This window comes from Ursus americanus, chromosome X (genome assembly GCF_024610735.1).
Source record: "Ursus americanus isolate L20-20 chromosome X, mUrsAme1.1.p, whole genome shotgun sequence".
Classification (NCBI taxonomy): domain Eukaryota; kingdom Metazoa; phylum Chordata; class Mammalia; order Carnivora; family Ursidae; genus Ursus; species Ursus americanus.
The window spans coordinates 121,571,441-121,581,823 of record NC_142164.1 but is presented as its reverse complement, the minus strand read 5'-3'; the positions used below and the strand labels follow the sequence as shown (position 1 = coordinate 121,581,823).

General features: G+C 46.5%; 1 protein-coding gene across 2 annotated transcripts in view; it reads right to left on the bottom strand.

Moving 5' to 3' along the window:
* DHRSX (dehydrogenase/reductase X-linked) overlaps positions 1 to 10,383 on the bottom strand; it is a 230,120-nt gene that overhangs the window by 69,005 nt on the left and 150,732 nt on the right. The window lies entirely within an intron of this gene.

Below are 10,383 nucleotides of genomic sequence, written 5' to 3'. Positions count from 1 at the left end.
GATAGTGGTTAAAAACTGGGAAAGATTGTGCCCCCAAGGGACACTAGGCAATGCCTGGAGACACTGTTGGTTGTCACAATGGGACAGGGGAGTGGAACTGGCAGTTGTGGGGTGGAGAGCAGAGATGCTGCTCATCGCCCTACATTGCACAGGACACCCCACATCAGAGTCATCCCCCCAGATATCAGTAGTCTCCAAGCAAAGAAGCTCTAGTCTACCAGATGAAGGCATCTTAAGAGACTGAATCTTTGCTGCCAAAACAGCGGGCTGGGGACAGCCCCTCAAAAGCATGCACTCAGGTACAGAGTAGTCCCTGAATCAGCCTGTGTGTCTGAAAAGCTGCAGTCAGAATCGCCACGACCTCATAGTTGCTCGGGCTTCAGGGAAGGTGTTGTTTCCAGGCACGCAGGGCCATATTATGGCATCTGATTCAGGGGCGATTCCTGCAGGACCCTGACCTTTTACAGAAATCCAGTATTTGAAAATTCATCTTGTAGACAGCGTCAGAATGTAAGATGTCTCTGCTCCCTGGCTTTGAGAGAGGAAGATCAGAGAGATGATTTGAGGCTCCCCCATCCCACCCAGGTTGTGCTTATATGAGAACCTCTATCCAGAATGTCAGGTGATGCACAGGGGGCGGTGGACAGGTGCTATCGATCCACAGGTGGACACCTGTACGGACAGCCGCCACATCTAAATTGTACCATTCTACTTCATCTTTAAGAGAAGGCATTTCTTTTTTCTTGTTCTTTCTTTTTCTTTTCCTGCCGGCTTATTGTCCCTATTGGCCAATGCACGGACCCAGAGTGACTTGCAGAATTTCCAAGGGACAGAGTCCGAATCTCTGCTTGGGAAGCTGGAAGAATGGAGCATCACTTACTAATATGGTCTGCAGCACAGCCGCAGCGCCCCAGTTCTGACTGCATGCTTGGCATCTGTCCCCTTGGCTGGGGGCTAAGCCCCAGTGGAGTTGGGCACTTGTATGTCAGAAATGGTGTCTCTGTGAAAATAGCTAAATTAATGCCCAAAGGACTGGCAGAAGTCACAGTGTGGTGGGTATCAGACAGATGGGAGTCAGACACGTAGAAACCCAGGAGGTTGGAGCACGCACTGTGTGGAGAAGACAGTACCCTATAGCAAAGGAGACAAAACGGAGGAGAAGGATGGGTACTGAGACCCATTCTCGGCGACATCCCGCTTTGCAAGCCCCCATGACACCAAAGACCCTCTTAGGTATCTGTGTTGTGACTGATTTCAACTCCTTTCCCATCAAGGAACAGCAAAAGCTCACAAGGTTGGAAGGAATGCCCAGAATCAGGAAAGGTTTGCATTCTCTGCATGCACCTGAGCGATGAGCATGTATGAGTCCCTGGAAGATGAATCAGTCTCCTCTCACAGGTGTGGTCCTGCCATTCTGGAGGCCAGGAGTCTGAAAAATGGCTCTCATGGGGCTAAAATCAAGGCTCCGGCATGGCTGGGTCCTCCCGGGGGCCACAGGGGACAATCCTTTTTCCCACCTTTGTGCAGCTTCTAGAGCTGAGTTCTTCGTATTCCTCCATTCCTGGTTCCTCCGTGCAAGACCAGCAGGCTATGTCGTTAAACGTCTGCTTTTGACATCCTGTTGCCTTCTGTCTATCTGACCTTCCCACCTCCCTCCTCATGAGGACCATTATTCAGCTCACCATAGGCAGGAAAAAACATTTGCAGAGCAAGTGGTGTTGGTGGATTCTGGAGTAAAACGGGATCGTCCGTTAGGAAGCACCCCCCAGGACACACCCACTGTCTCCCTGTCCAGTCCTTGTATGGTTTATGGCATTAATGTACGATTTTCAGCAACTTGAAGGCATGATTCTCCTACAAACATACCATGAGGCGTATCGATGATGTTTTTTTTAGATGAGGGTGCTTCACAAGCATTAAGACATCAATAGAGGTTCTATGGAGGCTGGAGGGGTTGGTAGATACACGGTCAGGATGCTGGAATGTGATGAAAAAAGCAGGTACAAAGCAAGTGAATGTCCTACAGGGCAAACCCCCATAACTTTAGGGTCATCTCTTCTCTCCAGCAGGATTTAACTGATAAACTACCCATCATCTGCAAGTTCCCACATTAGTTGGTAAGAGTTGAGCCCTAATCTATAACCATAGATTCATACAAGGTTACAATTGCTGACGGTCAGGTGCCCCCAGATGGTTTCATTCAACAAATGCTCATGCAGGACATGGAAAAGGGGCATGGTATTTTTCTCTTGCCCATTTCCACAGGCTGCATGATTCTTATTGCCTCTGAGCATCCCATGTGCCATCTGGTTGCAGGAAAGAAGTAACAGATGCTACAAGTAGGTCCATATGCTTTCTGCACTGAAATGGTACAAATGACCTTTCTGGGTGTTGGACTGCAGTGGATAAGCCCTTCTCTTGTAGACGCTGGGTTTTGGATACAGGCTATGATGCAACTCTTGTTCAGGCCTTAAAATCAGGTGCACACAAATACAAGTCGAGTCTTAGAAGGGAAAGTAACAGGTGGTTTGGAGAATGTACAGTTCAAAGGTGGAAGAGAGAGAGAGAGCAGGGTCCAACTGAGGCCATGCCCCATGTACTGGGAGAAGCCAGGTGGATGCTGCCAGACCCCATCCTCCCACTGCCTGGAAAGACCATGCCTCTGCCAGCTTGAGAGGACCATGGACCCCACCTATACGTCACCAGACTTGCATGGGTCTTCCCTGCTAGGCAGGTGTCTCCTTCATAGAGAAGTGTAAGGAAGAGAGGACCATGCCTTTGCCACATCCCAGGAGGGAGTGGGACATGGGGGCTTCCCATGAGATGGGAAAGGTTCCCCAAATATGGAGTGTCCAGACACTGGCTGACCTGACTGCCACACGTGTTCATCTAGACAGTACCAGGTACACTGCGCAGGATTTCATAATGCACACGTGATTTTATTCCCAAGTAGGGGGAAAAATCTGGTAATGGTATCCGGGTAATGTTTTATTGAGAACAGGGTTCTTTCTTTTCTTTGTATTAGGTGAGAGAGAGAAAAAATAGTTACTCCCAGTTTAATATATATATTTACATCCCATAAAAGCAACCAATGTAAAGCAAACAAGTTAGTTGGATTTAAGTACATTTATCACGTTGTGCAACCAGTACACGTATCTGGTTCCAGAACATTCTCATTCCCTCAAAGGGAGAGCCCATTCCCGTGAGCAGTCGCACCCCATCCCCCTGACAACCACGGATTCACTTTCTGTTTCTATGGATTCGCCTATTCTGGGTGTTTCTTCTATAAATGGAATCATATGCTATGTGCTATTTTGTGTGTGGCTTCTGTCACTTATCACAATGTTGGTTTAGAATCTATATTAAAAAAAATCACTGAAAAATGCTCATGATAAGCCCCTAGATTACACGAAAAGGTGCACATGAGCAGTACCAGGAGGCACCACGACACAGGGGATGGAACAACTGAACTAGAAGTACTCATCACACCCAGTGCTGGTGAGGACGTGCAGCAGCTGGAAGGCTCACGCATTCGTTGCTGGTGGGAATGCAAATGGCAGCATGTCTCTGGAAACCAGTTTGTCGGTGTCTTTGAGTGAAGTGTATACTTCCTGGGGGATCCAGCAATCCCACTGCTAGGTATTTACCCAAGAGCAGTAACAACGTACGTTCAAGGAAAACCTGGATGTGAATGTTGAGAGCAGCATTCTGCCTAACTCGCCCCAGAGGGGAAACAGCCCAGAGTGGGGAACGGATGAAGCACGGTGGGGCATGCATACAATGGGACACCACTCAGCCACAAAAGGGGAGGGACCACTGTTGTATGCACAACCCTGTCGGGAGTCAAACACACATCGCGGAGTAGAGAAAGACAATGTCAAAGGGCTAACTACTGCCTGGGGTCATTTATACCACGTTGTGGAAAAGGCAAACGGAGAGAAAACACAGCGGTGGTTGTCCGCAATTCTTGCTCGACAAAACGCCAGACTGTGAATTCAGGGGCAGGGGGAGAAGGGAATTGTCCGGGATGATGGAAAAGTTCTGAATCCTGCTGGGGGTAGTTACATGAATCTGAACATGTGTTAAGGCTCACAGGACTCTACTCCAAGACTTGGTGAATGTTGTACTGTGTGTAAATGTTTAGAAGATCTGCAGGTGTTCAAAAATTTGAAAAGAGATTGACCATATGATCCCGCAATTCCATGACTGGGTATTTATCCAGAAGAAGTGAAAGCAGGGACTCACAGATATTTGCACACCTGTGTTCATAGCAGTATGATTCACAATGGCCAAGAAGTGGAAGCAATCCAAGTGTCCAGGGATGGATGGATGGATGGATGGATGGATGTGTGGATGGAAGGATGGATGGATGGATGGATGGATGGATGGATGGATGTGTGGATGGAAGGATGGATGGATGGATGGATAGATGGATGGATGGTTGAGTGGATGGATGGATGGATGAATGATGGATAGATGGATGGATGGATAAACAGCATGTGGTCCATGCATAGAATGGGATACGACTCAGCCTTGAAGAAGAAGGACATTCTGACACCTGTTATGACGTGGATGGACCTTGAGGACATGGTGCTCAGTGACATAAACCAGATACAGAAGGACAAATCCTGTGTGATTCCACACATATGGGGTCCCTAGAGGAGTCCCATCCATAGAGACCAAGAGTAGATGGTGGGGCCAGGGCCTGGGGAGGGGGATGGGGAGTTAGTGTTTCATGGGGATAGAGCTTCAGTTTGGGGAGATGGAAAGTTCTGGAAACGGATGGTGGGGATGGTTGCACAACAGTGTGGATGTGCTTGATGCCTCTGAGCTGTGCACTAAAAAATGATTAAGACGGCAAATGCTGTGTGTATTTTACAACAATTTAAAATTAAAAACAATTTTTTTTTTGTTTGAAAACCGCTAGGTGAAAAAATGTCTTGCTCTAGACAGAGCACGCAAACGCACCCAGTGGGTTAGAACTGTGAGTGCTAGTTGCATTCATTTTTATGCCTTCCCTTTAAATTGGTTATTTGCTGTGGAATACATAATGGGACTGTATGATGTACTCGTCCACAGATGGGCACTGAGGCACGGGTGAAATGATCTGCCTGCTGGGTGTGGCATCGGCCCTGAAAGCCCGCAGGAGGGACAAACAGCCAGTGTCCCTCGCCAAGCTGGGCCCAGAGCTCAGAACTGAGCTGAAAGCAGTCCCGGGAAAATGGGAAGGGAGGAAGGCCAGTGTGGAATTACCAGTTGGTGCTGCAGACACTCTTGCCTTGATCTGCTTACATTACTAATCACGGTTCTTGGGTAGGTATCAGTGCTGCACAGATGTGGACGCTGCGTTAGAGAGGGGTACCTGGTCTGAGCGTACACGCTCTCAGGTGGGGCTGGGATGCACTCCCACCGGCCTCTCCCCAGCATCCCAGACCCTCAGCGCTCTGAGAGATGTCACCCCAGGACATCTCTTCTCTGAAAAATAAGCAGAAGTGCTCATGGGCTTCTGTGGATCTCAGGGGCTGTTTTAAAAATTTATTTCTTCATTTTTGGCCTGGAACGAAGTCATAACTCACTTGGAATGTTAATGGGGTCTTCAGCTCTGCAACTGTAAAATCTAGTGCACACAGCTTGAAACGTCTGGAACTGCGTTGTATTTGGGGTGGCTCTGTGGTTAAGCAAAGGGAGCAATTCGCCCCCCAGGGGACACCTGCAGACTGTCACAATGAGGGGGCTGGCACTGGCCAGGGTGGAGACCAGGGATGCTGCTCCACACTTGACAGTGCCCAGGACTCCCCACATCAGAGAGTTATTCAGCCTCAGACGTTAATAGTACTAAGGTGGAGACACCTGTCTCAGCATAACAGATTCTGAATGTCTATCTGTCCATCTGTCTATCTATCCATTATCTATCTATCTATCTATCTATCTATCTATCTATCTATCTACCTATCTATCATCTATCTATCCATCATCTATCATCCATCATCTATGTATTATCTATCTATCTATCTATCTATCTATCTATCTATCTATCTATCTATCTATCATCTATCCATCCATCCATCCATCTATCCATCATCTATCATCAATCATCTATGTATTATCTATCTATCTATGTATCTATCTATCTATCTATCTATCTATCTATCTATCAATCATCATCATCTATCCATCCATTATCTATCTATCTATCTATCTATCTATCTATCTATCTATCTATCCATCCATCCATCCATCATCTATCTATCCATCCATCCTTCAATCTATGTATTCATCCATTCACCCATATATCCTTCTATCATCTATGTATCTATCCATCATATACCTATCCATCCACCATCTATCCATCCATTATCTATCTATCTATCTATCTATCTATCTATCTATCCACCCATCATCTATCATCCATCGTATCTATCTATCTATCTATCTATCTACCTATCTATCATCTATCTATCCATCATCTATCATCCATCATCTATGTATTATCTATCTATCTATCTATCTATCTATCTATCTATCTATCTATCTATCATCTATCCATCCATCCATCCATCCATCTATCCATCATCTATCATCAATCATCTATGTATTATCTATCTATCTATCTATCTATCTATCTATCTATCTATCTATCTATCATCATCATCTATCCATCCATTATCTATCTATCTATCTATCTATCTATCTATCTATCTATCTATCCATCCATCCATCCATCCATGCATCATCTATCTATCCATCCATCCTTCAATCTATGTATTCATCCATTCACCCATATATCCTTCTATCATCTATATATCTATCCATCATATACCTATCCATCCACCATCTATCCATCCATTATCTATCTATCTATCATCTATCTATCTATCTATCTATCTATCTATCTATCTATCTATCATCATCATCATCTATCCATCCATTCATCAAATCTATGTATCTATCCATCCATCCATCCATCCATCCATCCATCCATCAGGTATGGCAGTGGTTTGCAACCAGAGACAAGTTTTTACTCCCTGGGTGACACTTGCTGATGTCTGGGGACATTTTTGATTGTCACAATTGCGGGGGGGGGGTGTGCTTCTGGCATCAGGTGCGTGGAGACCAACACCCTACAGTGCCCAGGATGCCCCACCCCAGAGAATAAACCAACCCAAAATACCAATCTTGTGCAGGTGGAGAATACCTGCTATACCTGGGCACACCCAATAATAACCTCCCACACAAATTATGCCTATATATGTGTGCCTGCGTCTAATTCACATATTACACAAATTTGTCTCATGGATACATCACAGCTTCACATATATATGCATTTGCATGTGAATATATGAATCAAATTTGTGAAAAACCCAAGGTCCGCCCATATGGCTGTGTTTCCTGGGTCTGTCCGGACCTCAGGCTGCTGATTTATAAACTGCTGATCCCACCCTGCTCGGGCACATCCATATCCCACCAGTTATTTGTGCTGGCTGGCGAAGCTTTTGGTCGTTTACGTCGGGAAATTATTTTGTGTATGTAACTTCACCATGAGCTGTTTTTCCTAACAGCCAAGGCACATCCTGAAAGCAAATCCTGCACTTTCTTTCTTTTTTTTTTTTTTTAAAGATTTTATTTATTTATTTGACAGAGATAGAGACAGCCAGCGAGAGAGGGAACAGAAGCAGGGGGAGTGGGAGAAGAAGAAGCAGTCTCCCAGCAGAGGAGCCTGATGTGGGGCTCGATCCCATAACGCCGGGATCACGCCCTGAGCCGAAGGCAGACGCTTAACCGCTGTGCCACCCAGGCGCCCCAAATCCTGCACTTTCTGACAGCATCTTGAGTTGCGGTCATCATCTGGGACTGTTATGTAACTCCCTGCAGCCAGGGAAGGGCCGCATTTGGGTGGCGCCTCTCCTGTCCTTGATCCCTAGGGAACAGACCGACGTATTTCTCTCTGCGTTGGTGCTCATAAAAAAAGCTGCCATGGAAAGAATTTCAAAGACGTGGAGAAAACGATGAAACCAAATTGGATCCGTTCGCTCCCACATTGAATGAAGGCTGCTGGAACTCTTCGGTTCACGGGCTCCCCTTTTCTGCCAGAGGTAAGGAGCCAGCGTCTTCCAAGGAAGCAGGAGTTTTGCGAGAAGGCAGCATTAAAGCTGCTAGCCTTTGCCAGTGATGCCCGAGGGAAGGTCAAAGAGAAAGAAGCAAAGCTGCCTGCAGCCATTTATATTCAGACCAGGGAGGAGAGGCCAACCCAGGGGCTGAAGAGGGAGGGTCTGCTTTCAGCTCTCGGCGGTTCTGAGACTAGACTGCCCAGATATTACACTTTCTAAATCCACAAGGATGGAAAACATCAGAATAAGGAAGATATGTCTTTGAAGAGAGGAGGAGTGCTTTTCTCTCTGGGACCCTTGATTCTACATGCAAAGGAATGACTGGACATGTTGCAGGATTTTATATTTGAGAACCGAGATGTGCCATCGCCGAGAGTGTCTTGAGAGCCATGTTCAAAGCACCTGTTGTCCCAACGTCACGCGTGGAAAGAGCACATGTAACGGTCTGGTGGACGGAGCCTAAGGGAAGGGGGGTGCTGCAGAACACCTTTGCCCTCTGCTTTTATGCACATTAATGCGGGGATGGGATCACCTCATGTGCAGGTGTCACAGAGGGTAAATGAGGTGATGCTGGAATCTCCTGCAGTGACACGTTGGCTTCCTAGCTGCTAGCGGCGCCTCCCCTCTCATGAGCCAACCTTGTCTGAAATCCCTAATACCCCACACACATTATTTTTGACCAGACGGAGCCAAAAAACACATTACCTCGAGGCTTGTCAGATCTCTACGACAAGACGGACAACCAAACACCCACTGGGGGGCTGCTCCCTGCATCCATGTCAAGCTCTTTGTTTAAGCAGACGGGAGTTGGGCACAATCCTTATTCTGGGAGTTGGGCGTACTCCCTATTCTGGGAAAATCAGGACGATCGCGGCAGCTCCTAAGAATTGGTAATCATGCTATGCCAATCACCTCACCCATCTAGATGTCTCCAAAAGCATGGGCTTCTCACCCCATTGGAAATCACGGCTCAGAAGAGCTGCCCCGAAAGGGGTGATTCCTGAAGCATTCTCTGCATTTGGAGAAATGAAAAGTGGAGAGTCAGCAACACTCACGCTGGGGCATCGGGCAGTTTGGTGCAATTCAGAGCGATGCGTGTGGGCACCCAGTGTGGGCCCAAGAAGAAAAGCATAGTCTTGCTTTGAGGTGCTTTGCACACTCTTCATAGCAAATATTTTGATCTGAGATACAATTAACCATCTAAAATGTACACTCAGACGCATTTAGCACACTCACTGTGTTGTGCAACCACTGCCTCTATCTGGTTCCAGAACTTTCTCATCCCACAAAAAGGAGACCCTGTCCCCATTAGCAGTCAAGCTCCATCCCTCGCCCGAGCCCTCAGGAACCACTAACATCTCTAGGCCTATGGATTTCACTATTCTGGATATTTCATAGAAATGGCATCATACACCACGGGATCTTTTGTATCTGGCTTCTTTTAGTCATGGTGTTTTTGAGGCTGGTTCATGGTGTGTGTATGGGTGCGCCATTCCTTTTTCATGGTCAAATAATATTCTGTTGTAGGGATGTATGCTAATGCATTTTTTAAAGTAGACTTTGTGCCCAACCTAGGGCTCGAACTCACAACCCGGAGATCAAGAGTTGCATGGGTCTACGGACAGAGCCAGCCAGGCACTCTGCGAATGTATTTTTAATGTGCTCCCACTATCTAAAAATGAGATCATAGATACTTACACCTATGGACAAATGTAATAGTAGTCACATCATGTCCACATAATACAATTTACAATAAAGTGATAGCCATTTAAACATGTCAATGTTTGGAGATGATGAAGCAGTAAGATGCTCGGCATGTTGGATCCCCAAGAAGGTGCCAGCTGCAAACACAGGCTGTCCCAGGCCTGCTGCATTAGTAACTCAAATGCCACGAGCTGCCATCTGCATTTCTGCAAATGGTGAACAATGCAACCAAGGACAATCTTGTAGTTAATGCAGTGGCTGCTTGCCTGGAAAATTCAATGATTGCATTTATGTGTCAACAGAATTAAGTTCTAGGCTCAGGTTCATGACACATGGGATATTCACCTGCATGAACATCTGGGCATGACATTGAGAAGTCATGGGGGTGGGGGGACACTGTACACTAAGTAGCCCTGTCCGGTGTATTGCAACACGTCTACCATGTTGGCCTGCCCAGCTAAATGTGAATGGCAGCTTTTTGTTTTGTTTTGATTTGTTTTCGGTGTGCCCTTCTCTACCTTTCCATGAACCACGTGGAGAACAACCAGCGTTGAAGACCACTGGGCCATTA